Raw genomic sequence first — 15,759 nt, 5'->3', positions numbered from 1 at the left:
TTTTCATTGATTTTTCTCCTTTTTTCTCTCTCTGTTTTCTGTTTAGTTTATTTCTGCTCTTTATTATTTCCTTCTTTCCTGCATAATTTGGATATTTGCTCTTTTTCTAGTTTCTTAAGGTGAAAACTTAGGTCATTGATTTTGAAACTTTTGAACGACTTTCTGTGTCTGTGTTCATGAGGGATGCTGGTCTGTAGGTTCCTTGTACTGTCGTTGGTTTTGGTACCTGGGTGATGCTGGCCTCATAGAGTGAGTTGGGAAGCGTTCCTTTCTCTTCTGTTTTCTGAAAGAGTTTTATAGGTCATTGATTTTAGACCTTTCTAGCTTTTTCTGATATGAGTGATTTATATGTGTTTCCCTTCTAAGCACTGTTTTAAGTGCATCGCACAAACTTTTTTGTTTTCATTTTCATTCCTATCAAAATGCTTTATAATTTCCCTTGTTATTAGTTTCCAAATAACTGGGGTGTTTTTCAGATATCTTTGTGTCATTGATTTCTAATTTAATTCCAACATTCAGAAAACATATTTTGTAGTATTTGAATTTTTTTGTTAAGACCTTTATTAACAGATGCTTGCAGTTTGTTAAGTTTTTTGAAAATATCAAGTTGTGAATTTTTATCACAAATTAAAAATGAACTTTTATCACAAATTAAAAAAGTTTAACTTGACCAGATATGAAACTATTTATTATTTTCTTATTTTATTTTGTGTGTGTGTGTGTGTGTGTGTGTGTATGAGGAAGATCATCCCTGAGCTAACATCCATGCTAATCCTCCTCTTTTTGCTGAGGAAGACTGGCTCTGAGCTAACATCTATTGCCAGTGCTCCTCCTTTTTTTTCCCCCCGAAGCCCCAGTAGATAGTTGTATGTCATAGTTGCACATCCTTCTGGTTGCTGTATGTGGGACACAGCGTCAGAATGGCCAGAGAAGCGGTGCATCGGTGCGCGCCCGGGATCCGAACCCAGGCCACCAGTAGCGGAGCGCGCACACTTAACCGCTAAGCCACGGGACCTGCCCTATGAAACAATTTAAGAACATTTAAAGATGTATTGAGAAAATCTAGGCTTCATAAAAAAATAAAACTCATTTGTCATGACCAAAGAGACATCTTTAGATAGAATAATGAAAGTCCCCTGCTGCATAGATAAACAGTTCGTTATCTGGTCAAGAGGGAGAAAGCAGGCACTTAAGGTCTTCAGCTCTGGTCTTTTGTTCATTTATCATTGCTGGAATTTCACGTGCGTTTCTCCTTGTTGGGTGACTAAAGCAGATGGTGGAGGGATGGTGAGCCTGCGTCTCCTCAGCCCGCCCGGCTCAGCCTTGGGAGGGAGGAGTTCTCAGCTGGTGGAGCAGCTGCTCGTGTCTCTCTGCCGTCGTGTGGTTTAGGGTTTTCTTGGCATCTGTTTTGGTCATTGAAGGTGCGGCGGTGCTGATGTTGAGGTGGCTGCTTACGTTAGGTCTCAGCTCCTTGACCTTCCTGATCTTCATGGCCGTCCTCTCTGGGCTGTCTTTGGCCAGGAGGGCGTCTGTGGAATTGTGGGCTACACCCCGATACAGCTTCTGTCTCACTGCTCTCCCTTGTTCTCCTGCACGCTGGTTGTCAGTCCCCTTCATCACTCCTCCCTGCACAGGAGTGTTGAAACACTGTGTTGTCACCCATAGGGTCTCTGCATGTAGTAAGGTGGGGACCGTGGCCTGCGTCGGGCAGGTGCTGTGGGGCCTGGCCTTCAGGAGCACTCTCTGGTCCCTGTTCCTTCCCCGTTGTCACTCTTCTGCTAATTCTGCTGGTGGTTGTGTGGAGGACCCCTGCGACGTGGACAGTGTCTATGAGGGTCCTGGTCTGCTGCATGTCTACTGTCTTGCACTGCAGCCCCCCCAGGGCCTGTCACACTTGCTGCCTCTGCACCCTTTCTCCTTCCGCAGCGTCAGACTGCATAGTCTCCCGTCTCCTGCACTGCGAAGGTCCTCCCTGGGGTTCTTCCTCTTTGTGGCGGTCTGTGTACGTCTTCCTGCGTGTCCTTCCTGTTGATGAAACCATAGCCATTTCTTACATTGAACATTTTACTGTTCCCCAAACCTTTGTTATGCTTACGCTCTTGTGCCTGTGCCCTGTCCGTGGTGCTGGGCTTGGTGTTGGCAGCACTGGGGGTAGGGACAGCTGAAGGTCTTGGCTCAGGGGTGTGGTGACAGTGACTGGGCCAGCTCACCACTCAGGGGTGCAGTGACGGAGCCTGGAGCTGGAGGTGACAGCAGGGGTCTCAGGGATCTCAGGGGCCCCCTCTTCCCTCCCACCACTGATCAAACTCTTATTTGGATTATGTGAGATTTGTTGAGACTTGTCTTAGGTTGGTGGAGAATGTGGTCTCTTTTGGCAGATGTCCCCTGTGCACTTGAGAAGAACGTGCATTCTGCTGCGTTGGGGGGTGTGTTCTATGATGTCAGTCAGGTCAGTGTGGTTGACAGTGCTGGCCAGGTCCTCTGTGTCCTTACTGATTTCTGTCTGGTTGTTCACTCAGTTATCAAGAGTGTAGAATCTTGGATTGTGGATCGCCTATTTCTCCTTTCAGTTCTGTCGGGTTTTCTTGGTATATTTTGAAGCTCTACGTCTAGAAGCTATGACTCTAGTGATACATAACCATCAAGGACTGTTCTGCCTTCCTGGTGAATTGGCTCCTTTATTATTATAAAGTGAACCTCTTTCCCTGGTAAAATTCTTTGCTTTGAAAGCAACGGTGTTGTCCTGGCCTGCACTCCACCCCACCTGGACCTAGACACCACATGAGTGCACTCCTCCCTGCAAGCTCCCTGCAGGGAGGTGCTGTCTGGTGGGGCCTGCCCCCGACCCCCAACCGGAGGCCTGCTGGGCATCAGAGAATGCCAGAACTGAGAGACCCTGAGTTCCTGCTAGCCCAGCCCCCCAGACATGGGCTCAAGCCCACTGTGGCACTCTTGGAGAAGCAAGAGATGAGTGGCAGACTGGGAGGCCCCAGGCTCACTACCTGGTCCCCGAGTGCTGGAGCAAATGGTCGCTGCCCCCTCCATGTGCCCATGTGCCCCCCACCCCTGCTGCTCGGCCTCATCCAGAGCAGAGTTTCCTCCAAACCTGCTTGGAGGATGCCTGACAGGGCTGGTCCGTCCATCTCAGCCTGCCCTCTCCCAGACCAAGGCCAGTCTGCATGCTCAGAATGTGCTGTCAGCAGAAAACAAATACCAGAGAATAAAAACTGCCCTGTTCCTATAGCCACTCTCACTTTCCTTTGGTGTAGCCTTGGCATGCTGTGTCTTTCTCCATCTTTACTTTTACCCTCTCGCTGGGCCTCTTCTAGTTAGCATAGGTGAGGTCTTGCTTTTTTGTCCATCTGGTAATCCCCCTTTTATTAGGTAATTCCATTTAATTTGTAAGGACGTTAATGTGACTATTGGCGTGGTTGGGTTTAAATCCACCAGGTTGCTATTTGTTTTCTATTTATCCCATTTGTTTGTTCCTGTTTCCCCCTTTTTTCTGCCTTCTTTTGGGCTAATTATTGGTATGATTCCACTTGATCCCTGTATTAGCTTCTTGGCTCTTCCACTTCACTTTGTTTTTCGTGGTTGCTGTGAGGATGACCGCCTACATCTTCTGTTCGTGCCAGTCCACCTTCAGTGACGCTGTGCCGCCTCACGACGGTCCCCTTCCGTTTCCCCTTCTTGGCCTCGGTGATGTTGTTTGTCATATTTTACTTTTATCTGAGTTATGAACCCCACAATAAATCATTCTTTTGCTTTCACATTCAATTATATTTTTAAATATGGTGAAAGTCCTTGCTGTTTGCCCACGTTGAGCAGCCGAGGTGACCATCATTCCTGTGTGTGGTCCCAGTTGTCCATCTAGTGCTGTTCTCCTGCTGCCTGGAGGGATTCCCTTCACACCTCTTGTGGTAGTGACCTACCAATGATTAATTCTCTCAGTGTTTAAATGTCTGGAAAAGTCTATTTTTTTATACAGTCTTATTGACGTATAATTGACATAAAAATAAAGTACTCATTTAAACTGTGTAATTTGACAAGGTTTAAAATTTGTTAACATATTGATGACCCATGAAGCCATCACCTCAATCAAGATAAGGAGCATATCCATCACCCCCAAAGTTCTCTCCTTCCACCCCTTCTCCCCTCCCTACTCATCTACTTTTCTGTATTTTCTAGAATTTTATGTAAATGGGATCAGTGAGTTCATTGTTGTGGTTTGGATTCTTTCACTGACTATGATTATTTTGAGATTCATCATGTTGTTGCGTGTGTCAACATGGTTCTTTTTATTGCTGAATATCACCTTTATTGTGATAAAATACACGACACAAATTTTACCATTTTAACCATTTTTTTAAACTCCTTCCTTTTTAAATTTTGTGTGTGTGTGTGAGGATTAGCCCTGAGCTAACACCTGTTGCCAATCCTCCTCTTTTTGTTTGCTGAGGAGGATTGGCCCTGGGCTAACATCCATGCCCATCTTCCTCTACTTTATGTGGAGGCCCGCCACAGCGTGGCTTGATGAGCGATGCGTAGGTCCACACCTCGGATCCGAACCTGCAAGCCCAGGCCGCCAGAAGCATAGCGCGTGAACTTAACTGCTACACCACCAGGCCGGCCCATTTTTTAAGTGTATAATTCAGTAGCATTAAGTACATTCACATGTATAACCAGCCCCACTATCTGTTTCCAGAACTTTTGCATCATCCTCAAATCTTTTCTTCTGTAGTGTAGACTCTGCTGTTAATACCATCCAGTGTGTGTTTCATCTCAGATGTTATCTTTTTATCATTACCAGTTTGATTTAGGTCTTTTTAATATCAAACGTGTCTCCCTTATCGTGCTAATTTTTTCCTCCACCTTCCTGAGCATATGTATATATAATAGTTGTTTTAATTTCCTGTCTGCTAATTCTATCATCTATGCCATTTCTGGATCTGTTTTCATTGATTGCTTTTTTTCTTCATATGGTTATATTTTCTGAATTTTTTTTTTTTCTGTTTGGTATACCTGGTACGTTTAGACTGGATACCAGACATTATGAATTTTACATGATTGGGTGCTAGATTTTCTTGGTATTCCTTTAACTATTTGCAGGCTTTTTCTGGGATGCTATTAATATACCTGGAAACAGTGGGATCCTTTGAGGCTTGCTTTTCAGCTTTCTTAGGGGGGTTCAGAACAGCCTTTGGTGTAGCCTCATTTGGCCCCACTTCTGAGGACTCCATCAGTGCTCTGTGAGGGGGAGGTTTTTCCGCCATGGCAGCTGGGAGCTCAGGAGCCCCTCACACACGTGTGCTGAGCAGCACTCAGCTGTGGACTCCACGGGACTCCCCGCTGGTCTCCACAGGGCTCTTTCCGTGCAGCTCTCTCCCTGCCTGTATCAGCACCATGGTTTCTAGCTGCCTTGGCCTCCATGAACCCCGAGTTCTCTCTTCTCCACTCAGGGGATCCCTGGGCTATGGGTTTCTCCTCCCTCTGCTGCAGCCTGGAAACCCCGAGCAGTCTCCTGGGGCGGGAACACGGCTGACTTTGTTTATCTGCTCTGAGCAATCACTGTCTCTGCTGCCTGTTGTCCAGTGACCAAAAACTGTTATTTTATGTATTTTGTCTGATTTTCCAAGCCATTGCTTAAAACCGTGTGGGAAATGCGTTCTTCAGTGGAGGCAAAATTGCTTGACTGCTTGTTTTACGTTAATTTTTAACATTACTTACTGCTTGCTTGGAAGACGAATTTATAATGGCTGTACTCCTACTCACAGTTTGGTGTGTCTGTCGGTGTTGGATGGGCAGGTGTTCAGATATGAAGTGATCATTGGCAGGTCATGGGATGGAATGTGTGAGAAAACCTCCAGACAGCAAAATACTTTACAAATATTAATTTATGATATCGGGTCTCATTTGCATGCCATAGAGTGACGATTGCCTTGAAGATGAGGGTCTCACCTTTAGGTTCCGGATCCTAGCATGAGAGTACCTCTAACCACGTGTGGCAGGTGGGGGTCCAGATCAGCAATGCCTGCTGGGAATTGTACTGCCCTGAACATGGACTTTAGCCCGATGGTCAGATGCCAAGTGACAAAACCATCAGCGGTGGGGACAACTCATTCAACACATTCTTCGGCGAGACGGGCTGGCAAGCATGTGCCCAGAGCAGTGTTTGTGGACCTGGAGCCCACCGTGGTCGGTAGGTACTCGGGCACTCAGGGGAGCTGTCCTGAGAGGATGGGAGAGCCTCGCTAAAGCCCCACGTGTGCTCCTTTGAACCCTCTGCAGAAAGGACCGACGTACAAGTGTATGCCCGTGGCCACGTTAGGTGAGAAACTGGGAGGTTAGTGCTTGAGATGTCTGTGGGACTCAGGCTCCGAATTTAGAAAAACCTACTGTAAGGTTGGCCAGCAGGAAGATGGGCTGGGGATAGATTCACTCATGACCACTTCTGCCTTGGTCGGGGGGTTGTGTAGACTCTGTCTGCAGGGTGCCCAGGCACTGGTCCCTCCTAATGCTGTGCACTCCCTCAGCGTGGTGCATGAATCTTGACCTGCATCTTAGACATATAAAGGTAAGTATAGAACATTCGTTGGGTTCCTCCAGATTAGGAGTCAGAGGTAGTTTCCAAGGAGAGCTGCAAAGAAAGCACCTTTCAGTGGCCACCCAGGAGATGACAGAATGTCACCCTAAAGTCTGTGAGACCCAGGCCACATAGGGTGCCCTGATGGGACTGCCCAGCAGAAGTCACTCTGACCTGGTGACTGTCTAGTATGTAAGGGAGTTTTAAATTATACCCTTGGCTATAGCTATGGGTATGAAAAACCATGCATGTGTAGAAGCACCTGTGTGTGGGTGTGAGAGCTCTACTCCCTTCCTTGGAAACCGGTCACACTCGCATTTGTGCCGTGAGTTAACTCTTCTCTCCTAGAGCCCTAGGTTGCAGTTGTGGTCTGTGTATTACATAGAAACGTTTCCTAGGAGACACTGATGCTGTTGACCTACAAGGAACAGCATGTGCTTGGTGGAATGGAACAGTCCCAAATCTGTCCACCCTAATGAGTTAACAATAGGTCTTAAAGACTCGTGGCCCCTGTGTCCTCTGTAGATGAAGTCCGCACAGGGACCTACAGGCAGCTCTTCCACCCAGAGCGGCTGATCAGCGGGAAGGAAGACGCAGCCGATAGTTACGCCAGAGGCCACTACACCATCGGCAAGGAGATCGTCGACCTGGTCCTGGACCGGATCCGCAAACTGGTAAGAAGAGCACTGAGAAGGCTTCCTGTGGACGTTGTCCTGGACAGGAGGGTAGGCCTTGGATTGTGACCAGTAAGACATTTTGGCAAAACCGAGGCCAGAATCACGAGTCCACAGTCTGACTCTCCAGGGTGGCTGCGGTGCATCCATACATCTTGAACGTCTGCTCTGCTCTGCCTCTAAGTGTAATGTGTGTTCACTGTGGAGGATGTGAGTTGTATAATCTTGCAGAGGAAGAGAAGTGACTGTGGCTGGTTGGAGGTGGGCGGTGTGGCTTCTGCAGGTGTTGGCTCACGTTCTCTGCTCCCTCTCAGGCGGATCTGTGCACGGGGCTGCAGGGCTTCCTCATCTTCCACAGCTTTGTGGGCGGCACCGGCTCTGGCTTTGCATCTCTGCTCATGGAGCGCCTCTCGGTGGACTATGGCAAGAAGTCCAAGCTTGAATTTGCCATTTACCCAGCGCCCCAGGTTTCCACGGCCGTGGTGGAGCCCTACAACTCCATCCTGACCACGCACATGACCCTGGAACATTCTGACTGTGCCTTCATGGTGGACAACGAAGCCATCTACAACATATGTCGGCGCAACCTGGATATCAAGAGGCCCACGTACACCAACCTCACCCATCTGATTGGGCAGATCGTGTCCTCCATCATGGCCTCCCTGCGATTCGACGGGGCCCTGAACGTGGACTTGACAAAATTCCAGACCAACCTGGTCCCATACCCCCGCATCCACTTCCCCCTGGCCACCTATGCTCCGGTCATCTCAGCCGAGAAGGCCTCCCACTGGCAGCTGTCCATGGCCGAGATCACCAATGCCTGCTTCGAGCCGGCCAACCAGATAGTCAAGTGTGACCCTCACCATGGCAAGTACATGGCCTGCTGCATCTTGTACAGGGGGGACGTGGTCCTGAAAGACGTCAATGCGGCCATTGTCGCCATTAAGACGAAGCCACCATCCAGTTTGTGGATTGGTGACCGACTGGATTTAAGGTAGGACTGGGTGATGTGGAGTGGGTCTACCTGTTAGCAAGCAGCAGACCCTGCAATACAACGCTGCCCTTTGCAGAGAATTCCCCTGTTCCCTGGCACCTCAGCTCTTGGTCATAACTTAGGGAACCAGAGTGATCATTCATTCAGTGGCATCTTTCGTTTTTTGTTTTTTGTTTTTTTTGGTGCGGAAGATTAGCCCTGAGCTAACATCTGTTGCCAATCCTCCTCTTCTTGCTGAGGAAGATTGGCCATGGGCTAACATCCATGCCCAACTTCCTCTACTTTATATGTGGGAGGCCTGCCACAGCATGGCTTGATAAGCGGTGTCCACGCCCAGGATCCGAACCTGCGAATTCTGAGCCACCGAAGTGCAGCACATTAACTTAACCACTAGGCCCCCAGGCCAGCCCCTTTGGTGGCATCTTTTGAACTTTCTTCCTGAGTTGTCACACTATAGATCTGTGGTGAGAGTTTTGTTTTTATTTTTAATAGAATAGAAAAATTTTTGAAGGATTTTTGTTCCTTTTTTTGGGTGGTAGGATTAGTGTGGGAAATGAAGTTTGGACTGAGAAATTGTAGGCATTTTGGTAATTCAGGTGGATATTTGAAATTGGAGAATTACTATAAACAGATTGCTGTCACTAAATCTTACTTCACTCCATAGTATGTAGAAATTGAATCCAATTTAAATGTCCTGTGCAGTGTTGAATTTAAAGAAAAACTATCATGAATCTTTATGTGAAGAAAATGGCATCATCTTTATTTCTCTATTGGTAAGTCTAAAAATTCTGGCCTGAGTTTGCCTCAGACCACAGTGTGTCCCCATCTTCCATTGGATACAGGACAGAAACCTTGCTGTCGCTCTCCAGCTTTGTTCAAACCTCGGTCACCGACCCCTGTGGATTCTTTCCCTCGGGATGTGCTTCCCTGAGCCTGTTCAGGCCTCCTCTGCTCTCTCAGACCCTCACTGCTTCTGCTGGGCCTGCTGTGGTGGTTCTGAACTAGGCCTTCCTCCTCTGGTCCTCCTCCTCTAGCTCGGGGGTCAGCATGGTGGGTGGACCAGCCGCCTGGTTCTGTAATAAGTTGTGTGTGAACACAGCCACACCTGCTCATTGGCATCTTGTTGTGGCTGCTTTTGCTGCAAAGACAGAACTGAGGAGCTGTAACAGACCGCGTGGCCCACCCAGCCTAGAATGTGTAGTGTCTCGCCCTTTACAGACAAGGTTTGCTGACCCGGGCTCCAGCTGACCCTGTGTGCTGCTGCCAAAACCTCTGGTCACGTTGTCCCTTGGATCTGAAATTTCGAATGCCCGTCCTTTGATCCCAGCCCTAGACCGTCACCCCCTTCCTCCTACTTAGCACGCACATCGACCACCTCCTGGTGCAGTGGTGCCAGCAGTCCCAGGACCTCTGACGGTGTGCCTGTCACCCTGCTTTGCACATGCTGGCTCATTTGGTGGGAAAGCAGGGAGTATGACCTTCCCTTGTGATACTTCCCTTGTGTCCTCTGAATCTGTCTGGGTGGAAAAGGTTTCAGCCACAGAAATCCCCATCTTGTTGAATCCCGTGGAGAAAATAACATACAAAGAATCCACAGCAGTGTCCCTTTTGAGAAGGAAGACAGTCCTGCCACCGGGGCACCTATCACATGTCACAGTTGCTGGGACGCAGCCCTTCAGGCAGCTTGGGACCCAGCCAGGTTGGCTGACTCCGGGGCTCCTCTTTCCCTGGTTTCCTTTCTGAAAACAAGCACCCTGCTCTCCTGCACCCTGCCTCGCATGAAGAAGTGCTCAGAGCCTGCAGGGGGAACTGCGCCTTCTTTGGGGTCAACCAGAGGAGACCTGTGTGTCTTGTGTTTCCGTGAAAGCAGCCACCATTTCTGGGTTTGCCGGAAGCTTCACAGAGTGCTTTCTTCATACATAAAATGACTTCTTTTGTCCTGACAATACCCTGACTGATGCAGGGTTCTAAAAGCTTCCAGAGAGAAAAGATCAGCATGCACACAGAGAATGAGAAAACAGCATGGCATTGAACATATGAACAGTCACATTGGAAGCCAGAAGAAAATGGAGCACAGCCTTCCTGATTCTGAAGGACATTGATTTCCAGGTCAGAATTCTATACGCAGCTAAACGATTAATCAATAGTGAGGATAAAATGAAGACATTTTCAGACATGCCCAGTTTCAAAATTTTACTTTTCATCCACTTTTCTCAGGATGCTACTGAAGTATACGCAACATTAAAATTAGAAAATGAGGGCTAAAACCAAGAAACAGATATAGAATCTGAGAAGCAAGGAAGCCAACATGGGGAGAGATGACGAGAGTTCACAGGATGGTGGTGGAGGGAAGTCCCAGCATGGCAGTTGTGCGATGGGCTTGAAGACCCGGTCAGCTGATTGGCCGGGAGGATCGAAAGAGGGAAGAAATGGAACCAGTAGACGACCCAGTGAGAGGAGCCTCCAGTCCCGTCAGAGGGCTTGGGAAGAATCGGTAACAGGACATAGAAAATGAAGCAAATGTGCAGATGGGCCAATTACCAGCTCATGGAAGAACAAAATGTTGTACCAGAAGGGAAATATAATTGTGCTACACTGTATAGCCCATGAGTGAGCAGTGTTTCCAAAGTTGTAAGATCAACATTAAGTATCAACCAACGTAATCAGAAATCGTGAGGCAGCTGGGCTGAGAGAAGGGAGAAGGATTTGTGTGTGGGGCGAGGCGGGTGGGTGTTTTGTACAAGTGCTGATTTCTTATGTTCCGTCAGAAGAAGTCAGTATATAATATTCAGAGTAATCGAGGAAGAAGTAGAAATTAAAGAACATTATTTAGAAATATGCAGATAAATATCGGAAGAAACAGATGAAAGAGTTGAAAGGATTGCCTCTAGGAAGCCAGAGGGAGTTGAGAGAGGAAGAATAGGGAGGACACTGCTAGTTTCCCCACAATCCTGAGAGCACTATTGGACTTAATTTAAATTAGATATATTTATTGCTCTGACAAAAAGTAGAAATTAAACATTAGAGAAAAGTAAGAAAAATGGACATCCTAATAGAAAAACGTGGGCAATGGTCCGGCCCTGTGGCTTAGCAGTTAAGTGTGTGCGCTCCGCTGCTGGCGGCCCGGGTTCGGATCCCGGGCGTGCACCGAGGCACTGCTTCTCCGGCCATGCTGAGGCCGCTTCCCAGATACAGCAACTAGAAGGATGTGCAGCTATGACATACAACTATCTACTGGGGCTTTGGGGGGAAAAAAATAAATAAATAAAATCTTAAAAAAAAAGAAAAGAAAAACATGGGCAAGGACTTTCATAAACAATTCACAAAAAAGAAAGGAAGAATTGACGTGGAAAAAAAATACTTGCACTAAAAAATTGGAGAAATGCAAATATGCACAACAATAATATACGTTTTCCTATTAGAGTATTTAAAAAGCCCTTACTCCTCTGCACGTTGTTTTCCCTGTTCAGTAAATTGGAAATGTAACAACACTTGCCTTGATGAATTCCTGTCAAGAACGCAATGAGATAACGCACAAGAACTCTCAACTCTTACATGATACAAATGAATGAAAGATGAGAAAGCAGCCTCCGTGTTGCAACCCTGAGCTATGGCTAAAAAGATGGTGACAATTCAGGGCCAGCCCCGTGGCGCAAGCCGTTAAGTGTGCACGCTCTGCTGCAGCGGCCCGGGGTTCGCCGGTTGGGATCCTGGGCGCGCACTGACACACCGCTTGGCAAGCCATGCTGTGGCGGCGTCCCATATAAAGTGGAGGAAGATGGGCATGGATGTTAACCAGGGCCAGTCTTCCTCAGCAAAAAAAAGGAGGATTGCAGCCATTTGTGACAACATGGATGGACATTGAGGGTATTATGCAAAGTGAAATAAGTCAGAGGGAGAAGGTCAAATACTGTATGATTTCCTTCATTAAGTAGTAGATAATAACAACAATAAACAAACACATAGGGACAGAGATTGGGTTGGTGGTTACCAGAGGGAAAGGGGGGAGGGAGGAGGGCGAAAGGGATAATTCAGCACATGTGTGTGGTGATGGGTTGTAATTAGTATTTGGGTGGTGAACATGATGTAATCTATGCAGAAATAGAAGTATAATGATGTACACCTGAAATTTATACAATGTTATAAACCAATGTTACTGCAATAAACAAAAAATTAAAAATAAATAAAAAATAAAAATAAATTTAAAAAAAAAAAGGAGGATAGGCAGATGTTAGCACAGGGCTGATCTTCCTCACACACACACAAAAAAAGATGGTGACAATTTTCCCATTTGACATTCTTTTATTTAAGTAAGTAGATAATTCCAGTTATACAATATTCCCCCATGAGATTCAGTAGGACTGTAACCAAAAGCACATTTTCACGTTTCCTGCTCTGGCCCTGTACAGAAACGTTTGCTCTCCCTTCATCTCCCAGTCACACTGGTGGAAAGGCAATTGGGAGGAACGAATGTGTAACACACACGGCAGACTCTTCATCAGACATTGGAAAGGCACTGGGTCTTGTTCAGGGTGACTGTCCATCCTGGTTTCTCTGAAACGGTCCCAGTTTGTGCCTGTTTTCTGGGAGTCATGATGAATAGCATCCACTTTTATTCTCAAACTGTTCTCATTTGGATGATAAATTATCTGGTTACCTGAGTCACAGTCTCCTAGGATGCAGGTATTAATTTATGCAAAAAATACAAGACAAAATGCTTTAGGTACCATGTGGGAAGAGGGTAAACTTGTTCTATTAATATATATGCATTTTAAGAGATTGAGTTATATTCTTGATGACACAAAAGACTAATGTGTGTGTGGCTAATGCAGGTAGAAAGAGGCTTTTGTCTCTCTCTCAAAAGATGATGTGGATCTGCTCAAGCAGCTACACACGGTCTCCATTGTGAGCCTGTGTTCTCAGCGTATTGACACAGAATCAACAGTTTTATCCTGGGAAATAGTAAAGTGACATGTTGCAGAGAAACCCTGTCTGTACAAGAGCACCAGGATAGCTTCTGTGCAACTTGCTACTTTTAGCAGAACTTTTCATATTTGGTGCCATCCGATTTCCTGCAGAGCATGCCACTTGCTGTGATTGATCTTCATAAGGGTGATCCGGAAGGTGCACAGCATTCTAAACTTCTTTCTACATCATTAATGGAAACTTAGATTATGTTTACTATGGTATCTGCCTCTCCCCTATCAATCAACATCTGTTGGAATGGCTGAAGAAAAAGAGTGAACTTTCCTAAACTGTCAGTGCACTGGAAAGTGAGAGAGTGCCGTCAGGACGCTAGAAACTGTGAGAAAGTCCTGCAAGAGGGAAAGCAGACAGGGCCGCCTTTACAGAGAAATGAGTCTGGAGGGAACCTTATCCAAGGTGGGTGCAGGAGAGAACTCCCGTAGAAGTGGAGGGTGTGTCCTGGGGGATAAAGGAGCCAGGAGAGGCTCAGGGGCCATCACTGGGTGACTCACCAGGACATGCTCTTCTAGCGGCTTGGCCAGTTTCTGATTAGGCCGAGCAGCAGACAACAGTGACATCTGCTCTCAGGATGAAACAGACACCGGGCTCTGGGGCTGGAGAGGGCGGAAGTGCCCTGGTAGCTGATGAACCCCTGCTGTAAACTACCAACACAACCTTTCTAACATTGTTAGAACCTGCCCTCTCCCCCATAGTCTCTGTCAGCGAGCTGCATCCACCAACAAATAGGGTTCCTCAGACACACAGAGAGACAGAGTCAGCCTGTATTTGAGGAAACTCACCATGAAAGCAGAAATGCAATAAAAAGCACTAACACCTGAAGCAACTGAGTTAACAGAGCAATCAGAAAAAGACTGAAAAATAAATATAATACCCTGAAACGTATTCAAAGGCTGTTTGTGTTCATGAGAAAGACATAAAGATTCCCGGAAATTAGAAGCCGGTCTCTCCCCTCCACCACAGGCACCTCCTGCTGCTGCTGCCCTTGCTGCCTGGGTGCTCCTTGGGGCACGTCATCTGTGATGGGGCGGCTGAGAGGCTGGTGCCCACCCAGGCCACAGAAGGCCCCAGGAAGGAGTGGACAGGCAGAGTGACCTCCTCAAGGTGGCGTCAGATCACATTCACCGCCTCGTATAAAACTGTTAAGGACTTGCCGACACTCTGAGGATGGACACCAAACTGTCACCGTGGGCTTTAAGGTTCTGTGTGACCCAGCTCCTCTCTGCCCCTCGCCTCGCTCCAGGCTTCCTCTCACACTCTCCGCCCCATCCTCTCCCCGCACTCCCTCCTGGGCCCCCTTGTGCTGTATCTTCTACCTGAAACACATTCCCCCCTCTCAGAGAAATGAGACTTGCTCTGCCTTCAGACCTCAGATCAGTCAGTCTTCTGGAAAAACAGGCTCCCTGACCTCCGTGGAGGGGTCTGGTCTTCCTATTATAGGTCTTCCTATTATTGCTCCACTGGACCTGTTTTGGGAGCGTTTATCAAAGTTTCACGTTCACGTTGATCTTTCTGATTCTAAACTCCCGGCGGTCGGATGTCGGTTCTGTTTTTGTTCACTTTTATATCCCAGCACTCACTGGGGGACCCGGATGTTTGGTGAATGAAGTAAGAATAACCCTCCCAGATTTCTGTACAAGGAAGTTCTCAGAATACGTTCCCGGAGGTAAAACACCCAAGGATTTGACACATTCCATAATTTAAAAAAATAGCTTTAGGGGCTGGCCCTGTGGCATAGATGTTAAGTGTGCGCGCTCCGCTGCTGGCGGCCCAGGTTTGCAACTGGGGCACTCACCGACTCACCACATGTCAGGCCATGCTGTGGAGGCGTCCCACATAAAGTGGAGGAAGATCAGCACAGGTGTTAGCTCAGGGCCAGTCTTTCTCGGCAAAAAGAGGCGGATTGGCAGACGTTAGCTCAGGGCTGATCTTCCTCACAAATAAAATAAAATAAAATAGATAAATAAATAGCTTTAGTGAAATAGAATTCACATACCATACAATTCATCCATTTAAAGTGAATTCAGAGTTTTTTAGTATATTCACAGAGTTGTGCAAACATTGCCACAATCTAATTTTAGAACATTTCTGTCCTCTCAAAAAGAAACCCTGTACCCATTCACAGCCCCTCCCCATTCTCCCTCCTTGCCCCAGTCTTAAGCAACCACTAGTCCACTTTCTGTCTCCATCAATTTGCCTATTCTGGACATTTCATATAAACAGACTCTCACAATATGTGGTCTTTTGTGAACAGCTTCTTTCACTTAGCAAGCATATTGTTTTCAAGTTTACTCGTGTTGTAGCACCTATCCGTCCTCCATTCCTTTCTATGGCCAAATAATATTCCTTCATAGATCCATACCAGTTTTTATTTATCCATTCCTCAGTTGGTGGACATTTTGGTTTCTTCCACTTTGGGGCTATCATGAATAATGCTGCTATGAACATTTTTGTACAAGTTTTTGTGTGGACAAGTTTTCCATACTCTTGGATATATACCTAGGAGTAGAATTTCTGGGCCATAT

The 15,759-nt window shown here is 46.9% G+C and overlaps 3 pseudogenes; 1 reads left to right on the top strand and 2 right to left on the bottom strand.

Moving 5' to 3' along the window:
• The window catches only part of LOC147912425 (uncharacterized), a 176,540-nt pseudogene that overhangs the window by 53,981 nt on the left and 106,800 nt on the right, over positions 1-15,759 (bottom strand).
• Positions 1,304-3,295, bottom strand: LOC101404167 (Y-box-binding protein 1 pseudogene; annotated as a pseudogene).
• LOC101404430 (tubulin alpha-3 chain-like) lies at positions 6,066-9,665 on the top strand (annotated as a pseudogene).

This window comes from Ceratotherium simum, chromosome 35 (genome assembly GCF_057802395.1).
Source record: "Ceratotherium simum simum isolate JZ-2026a chromosome 35, ASM5780239v1, whole genome shotgun sequence".
NCBI lineage: Eukaryota > Metazoa > Chordata > Mammalia > Perissodactyla > Rhinocerotidae > Ceratotherium > Ceratotherium simum.
The sequence above is the reverse complement of the archived record's forward strand: the minus strand, read 5'-3'. Positions and strand labels throughout refer to the sequence as shown.